This window comes from Rattus norvegicus, chromosome 16, assembly GCF_021556685.1.
Source record: "Rattus norvegicus strain SHRSP/BbbUtx chromosome 16, alternate assembly SHRSP_T2T, whole genome shotgun sequence".
Lineage (NCBI taxonomy): Eukaryota > Metazoa > Chordata > Mammalia > Rodentia > Muridae > Rattus > Rattus norvegicus.
In genome coordinates, this window is record NC_141549.1 from 53,841,070 (window position 1) to 53,854,156 (window position 13,087).

Here is a 13,087-nt window from a genome sequence, read left to right on the forward strand (position 1 = left end):
ACACGTTGTGTGCATACTTGGTCCCTGTGGAGGTCAGAAGACCGCATCAGATACCCGGAAACTGGAGTTACAGATGGTTGTCAGCTTAGGAATGGAACTCAGGGTCTTTGGCAAGAGGCTCCAAATGACTGAGTCATGTCTCCAGCCCCAGCAATGATTTCTTGGTTAACCTAAAGCACAGTGGTGGTAAATGCTAGAGATGGGGTGATGGGAGAGATGGGTGGTTGTGCACAAAGGTGGATGTGTTTAAACACTTAAAAATGCTTAGAATGAAATATGGAAATTTTATGCTAAACATCTTATCACAATAAAAATATGCATGCAATCTAGTCTGGTGATGCATGCCTTTAGTCCCTGCAGAGGCAGAAGCAGGTGGCCTGGTCTACAGAGTGACTTCCAGGATAGCCAGGGCTATACAAACAAGCTGTCCCAAGCAAAGGTTATTTAACACTGTAAAAATAAAAAACACATTACTGAATTAGAACATAAACTATAGTTCCCAGGCTCTCCCATGAACGGTCCTCCCAACCTTAACTAGATTTTTTTATTTGTTTTTAGCATTTTTATGCTTTTCCGTTTTGATACGCTCCTGTGTATAATCATTGTATATTTCTATCTCTATAAATAACTTTTAGCAGGTTTTCTGCAAGTACCCTCACCAAAGCCATAATTTTAAAGTGTTACTTCTGCATGCAGCTACAGTTCATTAAGTAACTATTTGTATCACGTTTGTACTACGGTGCTATGGACACATCAGTTGCTTCCGTTTACTATTCCCAAGAGCACATCTACACACTCTTGTGCACACCTTCCAGGGCACGTGTCTGTGAGTGTCTAGGGACAGTCGGTAGAGATACCACTATGTAAGATGTGGTCCTGGTTTTGTGAACTGTAGACTGTTTCAACTCACCTCTCCCTCAACTCTGCATACTTGATGCATTTTAAAGAGTTTTACTCACCTGTCTACTGAGATGAAAAGCTTGTGTTTATGATTTACATTTCCCCTCAAGGTTATTCCTATTTCCTTGTCAGTGAACTGTGTGTCCACAATTACCCAGAAATCATTTGGGTGACTGCCATAGAAGGATAAATCACCTTGAGGGTATTGAAGGAAGTTCCTCACGGATGGGTAGAAATGGGCTTCCTGGAAGCAGGGAAAACTGGCATGCTTTGGAGAGCGGAGGCAACTCCATTTTCTGGGAAGGGGGATGTGGATAATGAACTTTTTATGCTTTGTACTTATAGCAGAAAGAAACCACTCAGTTACTAGAACAGGAAGGGATTCCTCCCTCAGGGGAAACAAGCAACACTCATCCAAACAGGTTTAAATCATTGAAGTTCTGAGTTTGTGTCACCAAAAATCCAAGGGTAGGATGTATGTCACACTGCTTTCTCGGTTTGATCCCAAGATGTGAGAGGTCACCGGAGCTCTGAGGACGTTTTCTTGACTTCTTGTCAACCTTAACCTCAGGCTGGGTTCTATACCACCACCACCAGCACCTCCACCTGGATGACCCAGGCATTGTTCTAAGTTTAATTCCTATCAGTTCATTGACCGCTCTAAATAACCCTCTGTGGTGGGCACTATAACCCCATTTTACATCTGCCAACACTAAGGAATAGCCCTGCCAATAGTTAATGTTTCTGCCTGCCTTTGCTTGACCCAGGGGTCTGGACCAGGTCTGTAACTGGCAGCTATGCTGAATCTCAGTTTTGAATCCCACCATTCATTCTTTCAGTGTGAAAGCCCAGAATTCTCAGGAAAAGGCCTGACATACATGTGCCTATCTGTGCTGCTCAAGTTTTTTCACAGGGCCTGACTGCATGCTAGGCAAACACTCTACAGTGGTGTTACCTCCCAGGCCCCCTTTTTTCCTTTTAATTTGAAGCATTTCATATTCTCACTTAAGTTGCTCAGGCTGCTTTGTGATCCTTCTGCCTCTGTCTCCTGACTAGCTGGGATCACCAGGCCAAGTCAGAATATTAATTGGCATGTTAGCCATAAACAAACAGCATTTATGGGCATAGATATGTAAACATTAACAACCATGTTAGTCAAAGCCAATACTTGTGGCTGGGAATAGACAATCTACTCCTTAACCTCCTGGAATCACATAGATCCCTACAGGAACCGGGTGCTAGGTATGAAGTGGGGAAATAGATGCTTTGAGATAGACAATTCAAACCCACTGCTTCCATAGCTAAGACAGACAATTCAAGCTGGTCACTAAGACTAAAATTCCCATCTATGTGTCTGAACACCTAGCCTCAGCTTTTCTCCACTCTGTGATGCTAATTTTCTTCAACACCCACAGAGTGCAGTGCATCTTGGGTTGAAGGAGAGGAGGTCAGAGGGCAGGAGCTCTTAGGTGATGTCTAGGGTGGTCATTAAAGCAAGCCACTGTATAACAGACTCCTCCTGGTTAGCTCTAGCCGATTGTATGGGAGAGCAGGCGTAGCGATTCAACCTGGAAACTTGGCTGTTTGTGTTGATGGTGGAAACCAGAGTGCCTTCCTGACCTTCCCAAGAGGTAAAGGCAGGGGACAGCCCAGCTTAGGGTAGGAAGAGTACAGAAGAGCTCACCTGTCCTAAGGCATTAGCAGAAATGTAGATGCTATAAGATGGCCGGTTAATCGAAGGGTCAGGAGATGGGGGAAGGGGCTACAGTCAAGGAGGGTCCAACCACGAGAAAGGACTCAACCATGAGAACTATCCCATGAAGGGAATGGCGGCTGTATTGTAGGGAGGTCAAGGCAGTGGTTTCTAGCTCAAGATGGCAGCTGTGTTGGGTTGTGCCTTTCCCACCACTGTCTGCCTCTGTAAATGTTGGCTGAATTCACCAGCCTGGATGCATAGGAGCTCATGGGCAATGGAAGTTCATATTCAGTGGGTGCAGTGGGATAGGAGTGGAAAGGGGGTGGAGGACGCAGAGTGGAGACAGTATTGTTGCCTCTCAGTCCAGGGTGACCTGGAACAATAGGGGCAGGCTTTAATGACATCCGAGAACAGATTACTGTAGGATAGGCAGTGGGTGTTTAAATCATATACATCCATGGTTAGAAAACTGAAGGAAAAGCTATTGCTATTATAATACAAAGGAGAGTAAGTCGAGTCTCCTAGTGTGTGCTTGTTAATGCTAACACTTGAGAGACTGACACTCTCAAGCCTTATGCTGGCCTGAGCCACATAGCAAGGCCATCTCACAAAACAAAGTCAGTCAGGCCAGGTGAGGCACACCTTTAATCCCAGCACTCAGGAGGCAGAGGCAGACGGATCTCTGTGAGTTCAAGGCCAACCTGATCCACATAGTAAGTTCCAGGTCACCGGAGGAGATATGTATTAAGATCCTACCAATAAGAAGAAAGGAAAACCTAAAAACAATGAAAAGCGAAACAACAGACACCATAAAGCCCCTTGAATGCTTGGGATAAACTGAGTGGGGTAGGGGTTACTTCCCCATGAAAACTCGTCTTCTGGGTAGTTTGATCTATACATTGGTCCATATCCTGAATTTGTAGCCAGTGTCTAAATGGGGGTTACTATGAGGATGATAAGAACATGGGGACACTAGGCAGGACACTTAGGGTGAAAACAGTTGTCGCAGTTTCCGCTCAGCAGTGTCCACTAGAGGGCAGAGAAAGAAAGGAACTGGAGACTTCCAACTGTAACTGGAGGCCTGAGCTGTTTCCACCATCATTTCAGTTAAGATTAAGGACTGATGTTAACCCTTTCTCCCCTTCTATGAATTCTGTTATTCTTGTTACTATTCCTATATAAGTCTGATCTCCTTTCTTTCTTTCATCACACACACACACACACATACATAAAAATACTTTATTTATAGGTGTAATATAACCCATGCTGGCCTTGACCTCACTGCCATAGCTGGAGATGACTTTGAGGTCCTGAGCCTCTGCCCTGGACCATGCCAAGGTGCAGAGTCTGGTTTTATACCATGGAAAGGAAGAGAAGACACCAAATTCCCTGGTCTCACAACTAAAGGCCGTTATCTGTTTCAAACAGACCAACTGCTGACCATGACATTGCAAAACAAATTGCAGTCCTCAGGAGAGCCAGGGAGGGAGGGGCACTTACTTGCCCATGGATGTTCCCTTTAAGAGGCAAGGAAGAGGTAACATTCAGTGTATTAAAATTAGAGGGCAGAAAGATGCTTCTATTACTCCCAACAGCCAGGGGAGGGGGATCCTAGATGCATTCATGTGTAACATGCTTCCAAGAGCCGCCCCTCTCCCCCAAGCATTAACCTCACTTGCTGTGTACTAATATGGGCCTGGTTTTTCCAGATCTAACTGGCACCGTGCCAGCCCACATGGCTAAATTAATCAGACAAGCAGTTTGCAATCTCACGTGTTTCAGATTCCATTCCCAGCACCCTGGAGAGTTGGAAGGGACTGCAGAAGGAACCCTGGTGCGAGAAACTCCACTCAAATCCACAGTTTCTCTACCCTCAGAGTAGGCTACTCTCTGGTTTCAGACCATTGTATTATAATCCAAACTGATATAAAAGAAGGAAGTACAAAAGACAAAAGAGGGAAAGGGAAGGCCAAGACTTTGCTGGGACATAAGGTGAGAAAAGCAAATAAAATAAGAATGAAACAAAAATCTCTCCAGTGGAGGGGTCTCCACTGCTAACTAAGGCGAGGACCTTCTGGGCCAGCCGGGAGATGCACCTCACCAAGAAAGCACTTGCCTGGCATGTGCAAGGCCCTGGGCTCAATCTGTGGCACTTCCACTTAGTAGGAAACTAAATATTTAACATTTTCAATAGCCTCATTGTGACATGACTTTTGATTAGCCTGAGACCGTGCAGAGTCTCGAAGCTGGCCCTGATCAAATAGATCCTGGCAATGTCCCTCAGTAACTGCAGTCAGACCTGCCTGGTGCTCCTCTGTGCTGCCAACACTGGGAAGGCAGAGGCAGGTAGATCTCAGTGAGGTACAGGCTAGCCTGTTCTATCAGTGAGTTCCAGATCATCTAGAGGTACACGGGGTAAGACCCTGTCTCAAACATAAACAAATAAAACATACAACCCTACTCCGTTCAACCCATTGTGAATAGCCGGAATGACCCAAGGTACCATCAGCAAAGCATCCAGCAAATGGCTTCCTGGTTGACACATGACAGCCTCTGTTTTTCAGTGGGAGGATGTGGCTTCTCCCCCCTGCTGTGTTAGGCCCCTCATGGCCTGCACCTCACAACCCTTTAACCTTGTGACTTAGTATAAAAGAAGACCACAGTGCCCTTCCTACTCTCTCTGCTAGCATGACACAAGCAGTCCTGCCTCTGGGCTTTCAAAACTCCAGCTCTCCTGGAGGAAGTGACACCCACTCTCTGAATGCTAAAGAAACCAGCAGACAAATAGGAAAGGACTTGACTGCTCCTGGGTATGGTGGAGGAGAAAGTTTATTGTAGATAAAAGGGAGAGCATCCCAAGACAGCTCACAGTAAATGTGATCAGACTGATGGGCCAGGCCGTGTTGGGAGAAGGGAAGGGGAGGGGAAAGGAGAGAGGGAGAAATCAGGTATAGCAGCCAAGAGGCAAAGGTACAAAAAGGGCAGGCCCCTAAAATGTCTGGATTATATAGGGAAGAGTTTCCGGGAAATGGAAGCCCAGCTCTGGGCTGGAAATTCAGGGTAAGGAGTGAAGGAAGTGTGTTAACCATACCCATAACTAGTAGGGACTGAGGGATGCTGGGAGAACTTGGAGGCCAGGTCTGCTTTGATATGTTAAATCGGCCCTAGTACGGGGCTTGCGACTTAATACAGTCCTATGTAACCAATGAAATAGGTGTCTGCTAGACCAAGGATACAGCAAAGGCTGAGCTGGAAACAACAGTGTAATGCATTTTGGGAACTGAAGTAAGTTCAGCACTGCCAGAGCAGAGCTGACTAGATGGCAAAAGATGAGGCTGGAGACAAGTGTCCTTGATTTCTTTACTTCTACAAGACAGGACAGCGACTAGTAACAGTATCACCCAAACTCCCCAGAAGCGCAGAACTGTCAGCCCAGCTCCTGACCTGAGACAAATGGCAGAGGCACATATTTTAATTACCAGTATAAACCTGACCTCCAGGTTCTCCCAGCATCCCTCTACCCTGAACTTACCAGCCAAGGGGCTGGGTTTCCCTCCCTGAGAAGCTCTTTCCTATAAAATGCAGACATTTGGGTCTCTCTCCTCTCTTCTCTCTCTGTGAGCACTCCTTCCCTCCTCTTCCTCCTCCTCTTCTTCTTCCTCCTCCTCCTCCTCTTCCTCCTCCTCCTCTTCTTCCTCCTCTTCCTCTTCCTCCTCTTCCTCCTCCTCCTCCTCCTCCCCCACCTCCGCTCTGCCTCCTTCCCCATGGTGTCCTTGTTCCTTGGGACCGGGGAACCTATCTGAGAGCAAGAGAAGACCTGCCTTTATGTACTCTAATTTTGCTTGGATTGACTTATTTCACCCGTGAAGAATGACTTATGCTTCCGGACTTCATGCACCAGGGTCTTCATTTCAAGGTCATCGAATGGTACGATCTACTGTACAATCTGAGATGCCCTCATCTGAGGACGTAGTTCAGAGTGGAGAGTGATAGGCCTCTGAAAGATTAAACAGGGAAGCCACAGAAAACTAACCATTCTTGCTACAGAGTGGGTCAGCGAAGACCCACAATGGGGACAAGGTGGGCAATGACAGACAGAGAAAAGCAGCCAGATTTAATAGATGTGATAGAATGTATCAATACCACCTGGTAGGTGGGCTTGCCCTGGGCTGGGCCTAAATTTTTGACAAAATGGCATGGCTTCTTTATTAGGGAGAGTTCCTAGGGCCAAAGAGCTGGCAGAGCACAGTATTAGTCCATGAAAACACAAGTGAATCAGAAGCGAAAGCCCTTCTGGTTGGCACACGTTGCCTGAAGCAGAACGTGAGCAAACTGGTTTCTATCTACGCTTCACATCTGTCATGTGTACAGCGTGCCCACCCAGCCCTGTGGCAGGACACGGCTGCCAGGGCTACTCCCGTCACACACACCCTCCTCCTCTCCACCTTGCATAGCCAACATGGAAGGCAGGAAGCCTGCCAGAGTCATCTGGAACCCCAGCAGCCTGGTGGTATTGAGAGAGGATGTTCCTGATCTGTAAAATTTGGCATTCAGAAGTATTTCCCTTCTCCTGTTAAAAATACCAACACAAAAGAGCTGCTAAGACCTCCCACGCAAAATATACTTGGGGGAGGGGCTCTACTTTCAGCCAAAACCAGAACATTTCACAACTCAAGAACATGATACAGAAACAAAATCCCTCTGCCAGGGCTTCTCAGAGGGGCCGGGAGGGAGCCGGCTGAGCTGGTACAATGATCTCCACACAAGCATGAGTTCAGTTGCCGGCACCCACATCAGAAGCACGCGGTGAGCGCTGTAAGGGGGTGCTTACAACCTCAGTTTGTAATCCGACAGATCTGGGCTGGTACATCTCCCTGACCTGCTGGCCAGCCATTCTAATCTACCCAGAGAACCCCAAGGCCCAGTGAGAGACCCTGAGTTTGACCTCTGGCCTCCACATGCATGGGCATACAAGTGACACACATGTACACACACACACACACACACACACACACACACATACATACACACAGACACACAGACACACACAGACACACATATACCACAGACACACATACATACAAACATATACACAAATACACACACAGACACACATACAAACATATATACAAATACACACATACACATATACACACATACACATATACACATGCACACACTTATACACACATACACACATACACACATATACACTTATACATGTATACACATACACACATGTACACACACACTCATACACACATGCACATGCATACATACATACACACATATACACATACACATATACACACGCACACACATATACACACACAGAAACACAAACATTCACACATATACACACACTCATACACACATGCACATGCATACATACATACACACATATACACATACACATACACACACGCACATGCACACATACACAAAAACACACACTTCTTCTGAACAAGTAGAGGTGTAAAAGGGTTAAGAATCCAAAAGAAACAAAATGTAGATTGCTTTTTAGACCAAATACATGCATAATTAATGCGGCAGGCCAATGTCCCATGTACCGGGGCTAAGAAGTGTAATGGAACCAGTGCATAGCTCAGCACTAGTCTGGGAAATAGTGGCGAACTGATAGCCATGCCGGTAGCCAAGCCGGTGAGTGGGGAAAGACGACTCCAGGGTCTCACATTCTGCATAGTCCAGGCTAACCTGAAGCCCAGGTTTCTAGCCCATGACAACTGGGAGCCCACACTGGAAGAACTGATTCTGAGCTGAGACCTACAGACTACTCCCCTGCAGGCAGACTCACAGCTGTGGGCTCTTCCCATCGCAGGTGAGGAGGGGGCTGCTGACTGAAGGACAGGAGAGATGCCCCAGGTCTGGGCAGTTTAGACCTGTAGCCGTCACCAGCCCAAAGGCTAAGGGACTGTCTTCCCTTCACCCTCTGCTCAGCCAGGGGACAGGCTAATAACTCATTCCACTGTGAAAGGAACCAGCATCCATGGCGTTCATGTTCCTTCAGGTGACAGTTGTCCCTAATAAAACTGAAAACACGTGTACTGGCGTGAGTTCATGGTTCCCAAAGAACTGTGACTGGGACCCAGATGTTCAAGGCTCCTGGACTCATACCTAGAGAGGGACAGCAGGCAGGTGATATGGGCCTAGAGAGGCCCTCTTGCTGGGTATCTCTACCCTGGACTCACGAGCCAATCTCTCCCAGCCTTACATTCTTATGAGGAATTGGAATTTATCCTTAACTGATAAAGAAATAAATCTTGTTACCCAACCACCATGAAGCTGCACTGTGTAGCACATGTTACCTCACCGATGGCTGATGAGTAATAACTACTCTTAGTCATTTCCTCTGGTCCATTCTTCTGCCCAGGCAGCTAACTTTCCTCCATACTAAAAGCATCCCTTTCTTCTCTTTCTTGAGTCACTTCCACTCATGCCACCATCTTCTAGTACAATGGTTTTCACCCTCCCTCATGCTGCGACCCTTTAACTCAGTTCCTCCTGTTGTGGTGACGCCCCCCCTCCCAACCATAAATGTATTTTGTTGCTCCTTTATAACTGTAATTTGGATAGTTGTGATGAATCGTAATGTAAATATCTGATATGCAGGATATCTGACCTGTGACCCCTGTCAGAGGGTCATTCAACCCCCAAAGAGGTCAAGACCCAGGGGCTGAGAACCATTGATGTAGCAGCTCCCGCCTGAAGGCCAGCTACCACTTGTATGTGAAATCAGACCTCTCTTTCACCTGCATAGCTCTGTTCACCCTCATTTTATCTGATGTCCTTCACAGAAACAAAACAAACAGAACCAGACATCTACTCCTCCTGCCCTGAGACTGCACCTCAATGCCACCCCACCCTGCCTCTTTCCTGTAGCCCTACCTTGTTCTGCCTTTCGACGGTGTAGGAAGAGCTAATCTTTCACCTCCCTGAAGGGTTTTCTTTCTTGGCTTCCAGGACACATCCATCTTCTACCTTCCTCCCTCATAGGTGATCCTCTCCATTCCTGTTCCTCCCTTAGTCCCCTTTGAGATCAGTTGGAGACCTTTCTCTATTTTCTGTCTACCCATCACCCCCAGGTTCTCTGGGATTACTCATGGCTCTAACTCCTTGCACCAACTGTGATCACCAGTTCCACATCTGGCTACGGCTCATCTGTACCCTCAATTGTTTAATAGCCTCAAGTGAGATGACTTCAAACCAAAGCCCAAAGTTACCACCCACCAGGGCAGTGGTTCTCAACCTGTGAGTCAAGAACCAACCCCCACCCTCCCCCCAAGCCAACGACCTGACCCATGGGGTTCAGATATTAACGTTTCAATTCTTTTTTTTTTTTAAGGTTTATTTATTTTATGTGTACACTGTAGCTGTCTTCAGACACACCAAAAGAGGGCGTTGGATCCCACTACAGATGTTTGTGAGCCACCATGTGGTTGATGGGAATTGAACTCAGGACCTCTGGAAGAGCAGTCCATGCTCTTAACCATTGAGCCCTCTCTCCAGCCCCAACGTTTCAATTCTTTTTTTTTTTTTTTTTTGGTTCTTTTTTTCGGAGCTGGGGACCAAACCCAGGGCCTTGTGCTTCCTAGGTAAGCGCTCTACCACTGAGCTAAATCCCCAGCCCCTCAATTCTTAACAGCTGCAGAATTAATTATGAAGTAGCAACAAGGAGAATTTTATGGTTGGAGGTGATCACGTGAGGAACTGTGTTAAAGGGTCACAGCGTTAGGAAGGTTGAAAACTGCTGTGATAATACTTTAAAGGTCAGATCAATACAACTGGTTTTTGTTGTTGTTTGTTCGTTTGTTTTTGTTTTTGTTTTGTTTTTGCTTAAAGTCTATTGCAATGTGAACTACTCCTTTGCTTTCTTGCCTATTGCCAGCCTCTCCTGGAGCACCTTGTGGCAAGGATCTTGTCACCAGGGAGGACTGCTCTATCCCAACAGGATGTAGCAAGTCTGGCGTGGAGTAACCGCAAATAGGCAGTTACACGTTATCACGCACCAAACAGCACTTTAAGGAGATGACATCACGACACAAAGAGCCCTGTGTAGACTCGGCCCACAGCGGGTTCCCAGTAGATGTGGTTATTGCCATCCACATGGTTGGTGAGTCTCACTGAGACATGTCATTGTCACAGCATATCTGGAACCCAGCTTTATGCATATTTTTCCTCACATTCAGTGGCTGCTTCCTTCAAGCTGCTGGCTCCCAGTGGATTTGGGGTTGGCCAATCGAGCGTAACTTTTGATGTCATAAAAATAGAATAAGACTCAGGTGGCATTAGCTTGTGTATGATGTGGAAAAATCCACTCTCTAGAACCCAAGGCCACCGGTACCAAAGCAAAACCAATGCCAACTCCTGAAACTCACTGCTGAAGCACAAAATTTATTTTGTTATCTTCAGTCTTTGGGGACCAGACTGCCAACTCTGTCCAGCGTGGAACACTGTTTTAATCACGTTTGCTTTAGTCAAATCTGTAACCTGGGGACAAGTGCTAAAAAGGAGTCAGTCTGGCTTGTGGCAGAACCCTGTAGGTTCTAGTCATTAGTCTATGCGGATCAAAAGGTAGGGCAAGCCAAAATATTTACTAAACGCTAGCTATCCTTAAAGACAGACTGCCTTCTGGGGGTTAGATATTAAGTGAGGGTGTGTCCTGGCTGGCCTGGAAGAGGGGCTGACGAGATTCCAGGGCAGTGGGGTGGCACACAGCCAGACTGGCCAGCCCTGCAGTGAAAGATTCTTGGGTTCCTGGCTCCCGGCCTAGGCTCAGTGTCTATTGGAAGCCCAGCTGTTCTGGCAGTTGCGAGGATGCTTCATAGGCAGTGAGCCTGGAGGCAGGACGGAAGTGCCTTATGGTTGGGCAGAGACACCCTGAAGTCACTTGTCTCTCAGGAGAGGCGAGGGACAGAGTCCTGTGGGCTTCTGAGATGCAGTCGTAGTTTGTGGGAAGAAAGAGCACTCAGTTGTAGGGCCAGTGCTGCGGTGCCAGTGCCCGTCTTCAGCAGATGGCCTTAAAGAATCGAAAGTGGTACTCAGGAGCTGACAGCCTGACTGAAGAACTCCCTCAGTGCAGTAACACAAACCCCAAAGAACCAATTGTCACTCTTTTTTACTCTACGCATATGAAGGTTTGCCTGCATTAAATGTAGGAGTGCCACCTGTGCCTGACGCCCACAGAGGACGGAAGTCAGAGTTAGATCCCTCCACGTGGAGTTCCAGACAGTTGTGTGCTTACCATGGGAGTGCTGGGGACCGAGCGTGGGTCCTCTGTAAGAGCTTAAGAGCTTCTGACTGCAGCCCTGTCTCTCTCGAGCTTCAGGGACTCAGTTTTTAAAAGGGGCAAAGGATTTCAGACAACCTCTCTGCAGATGTATAAACGGCCTGGGAGCAGGAGCAGAGGGGCCGGGTCTCAGTGGTTGCCTTGGAAATAAAAATGGAAACCATAGCCACCCAGTCAGTTATAAAAACAAAGGACACTGCTGTTCAAAAAGTACAATGGTATAGTCACTGCGGAAAACATTGCAGTTCGAAAAAAATATATATGCACACAATTATCATATGTCTGACAAATCCACTTCTGGGTATACACAGAAGTGTTAAAAGCAGGGACTCAGGGCTGGAGAGATGGCTCAGTGGTTAAGAGCACTGACCGTTCTTCCAAAGGTCCTGAGTTCAATTCCCAGCAACTGCATCTGTAATGGAATCAGATGCCCTCTTCTGGTGTGTCTGAAAACAGCAACAGTGAGCTCACATAAAATAAATAAATCTAAAAACAAAACAAAACAGGGACTCAAAGCAAGTTGTACACCATTGCTCACACAGTTAGTTATTCACAGCAGATGGCGGGTAGGAGCATCTCAAGTGAGCGTCCATAGTCAAACAGGCCAATTATTCTACAAACAGTGGACTACCGTTCGGCCTGAAAGGGAAGAAGCTGTGTACAGGGGCATAGACCTTTAATCCACAGCAAAAAAGTCCGAGGGTAGGGGATGTGTGGTGAATTGCGACACATGGGGAATACAGATGAACCTTGTAACATGCTAAGACTTGAAAGGAACAATGTTCCCTGATGCCACTTACAAAAGACACATTCAAATTCACAGACAGGAATTTTCTAACAGACACAAAGTTTGTGCTTTGCAAGATGAAGTTCTGCTTGTGGAAGCCAGGGGCCCCACAGGGATGTGTACATGGAGCCTCTCGGAGCCAGATGCTTAAATTGGTTAAGACACCCGGATGAGCACGGCACCAGGACAAATCAAACCACCTATTTATTACCGTCACTGCTACAACTTTGCTCTGAATTTAAGGCTCATTGACTATTCACTAGCTCCTAAGTCCCTGGTTTGGGACTAGAAGTAATGTGTTCTTTTTTTTTTTTCTTTTCTTTTCTTTTTTTCAGAGCTGGGGACCGAACCCAGGGCCTTGTGCTTGCTAGGCAAGCGCTCTACCTCTGAGCTAAAT

General features: G+C 46.7%; 1 protein-coding gene; it reads left to right on the forward strand.

The window, feature by feature from the left end:
* The window catches only part of Erich1 (glutamate-rich 1), a gene marked incomplete at its 5' end in the record, with an annotated part of 52,793,804 nt that overhangs the window by 22,970,510 nt on the left and 29,810,207 nt on the right, over positions 1–13,087 (forward strand).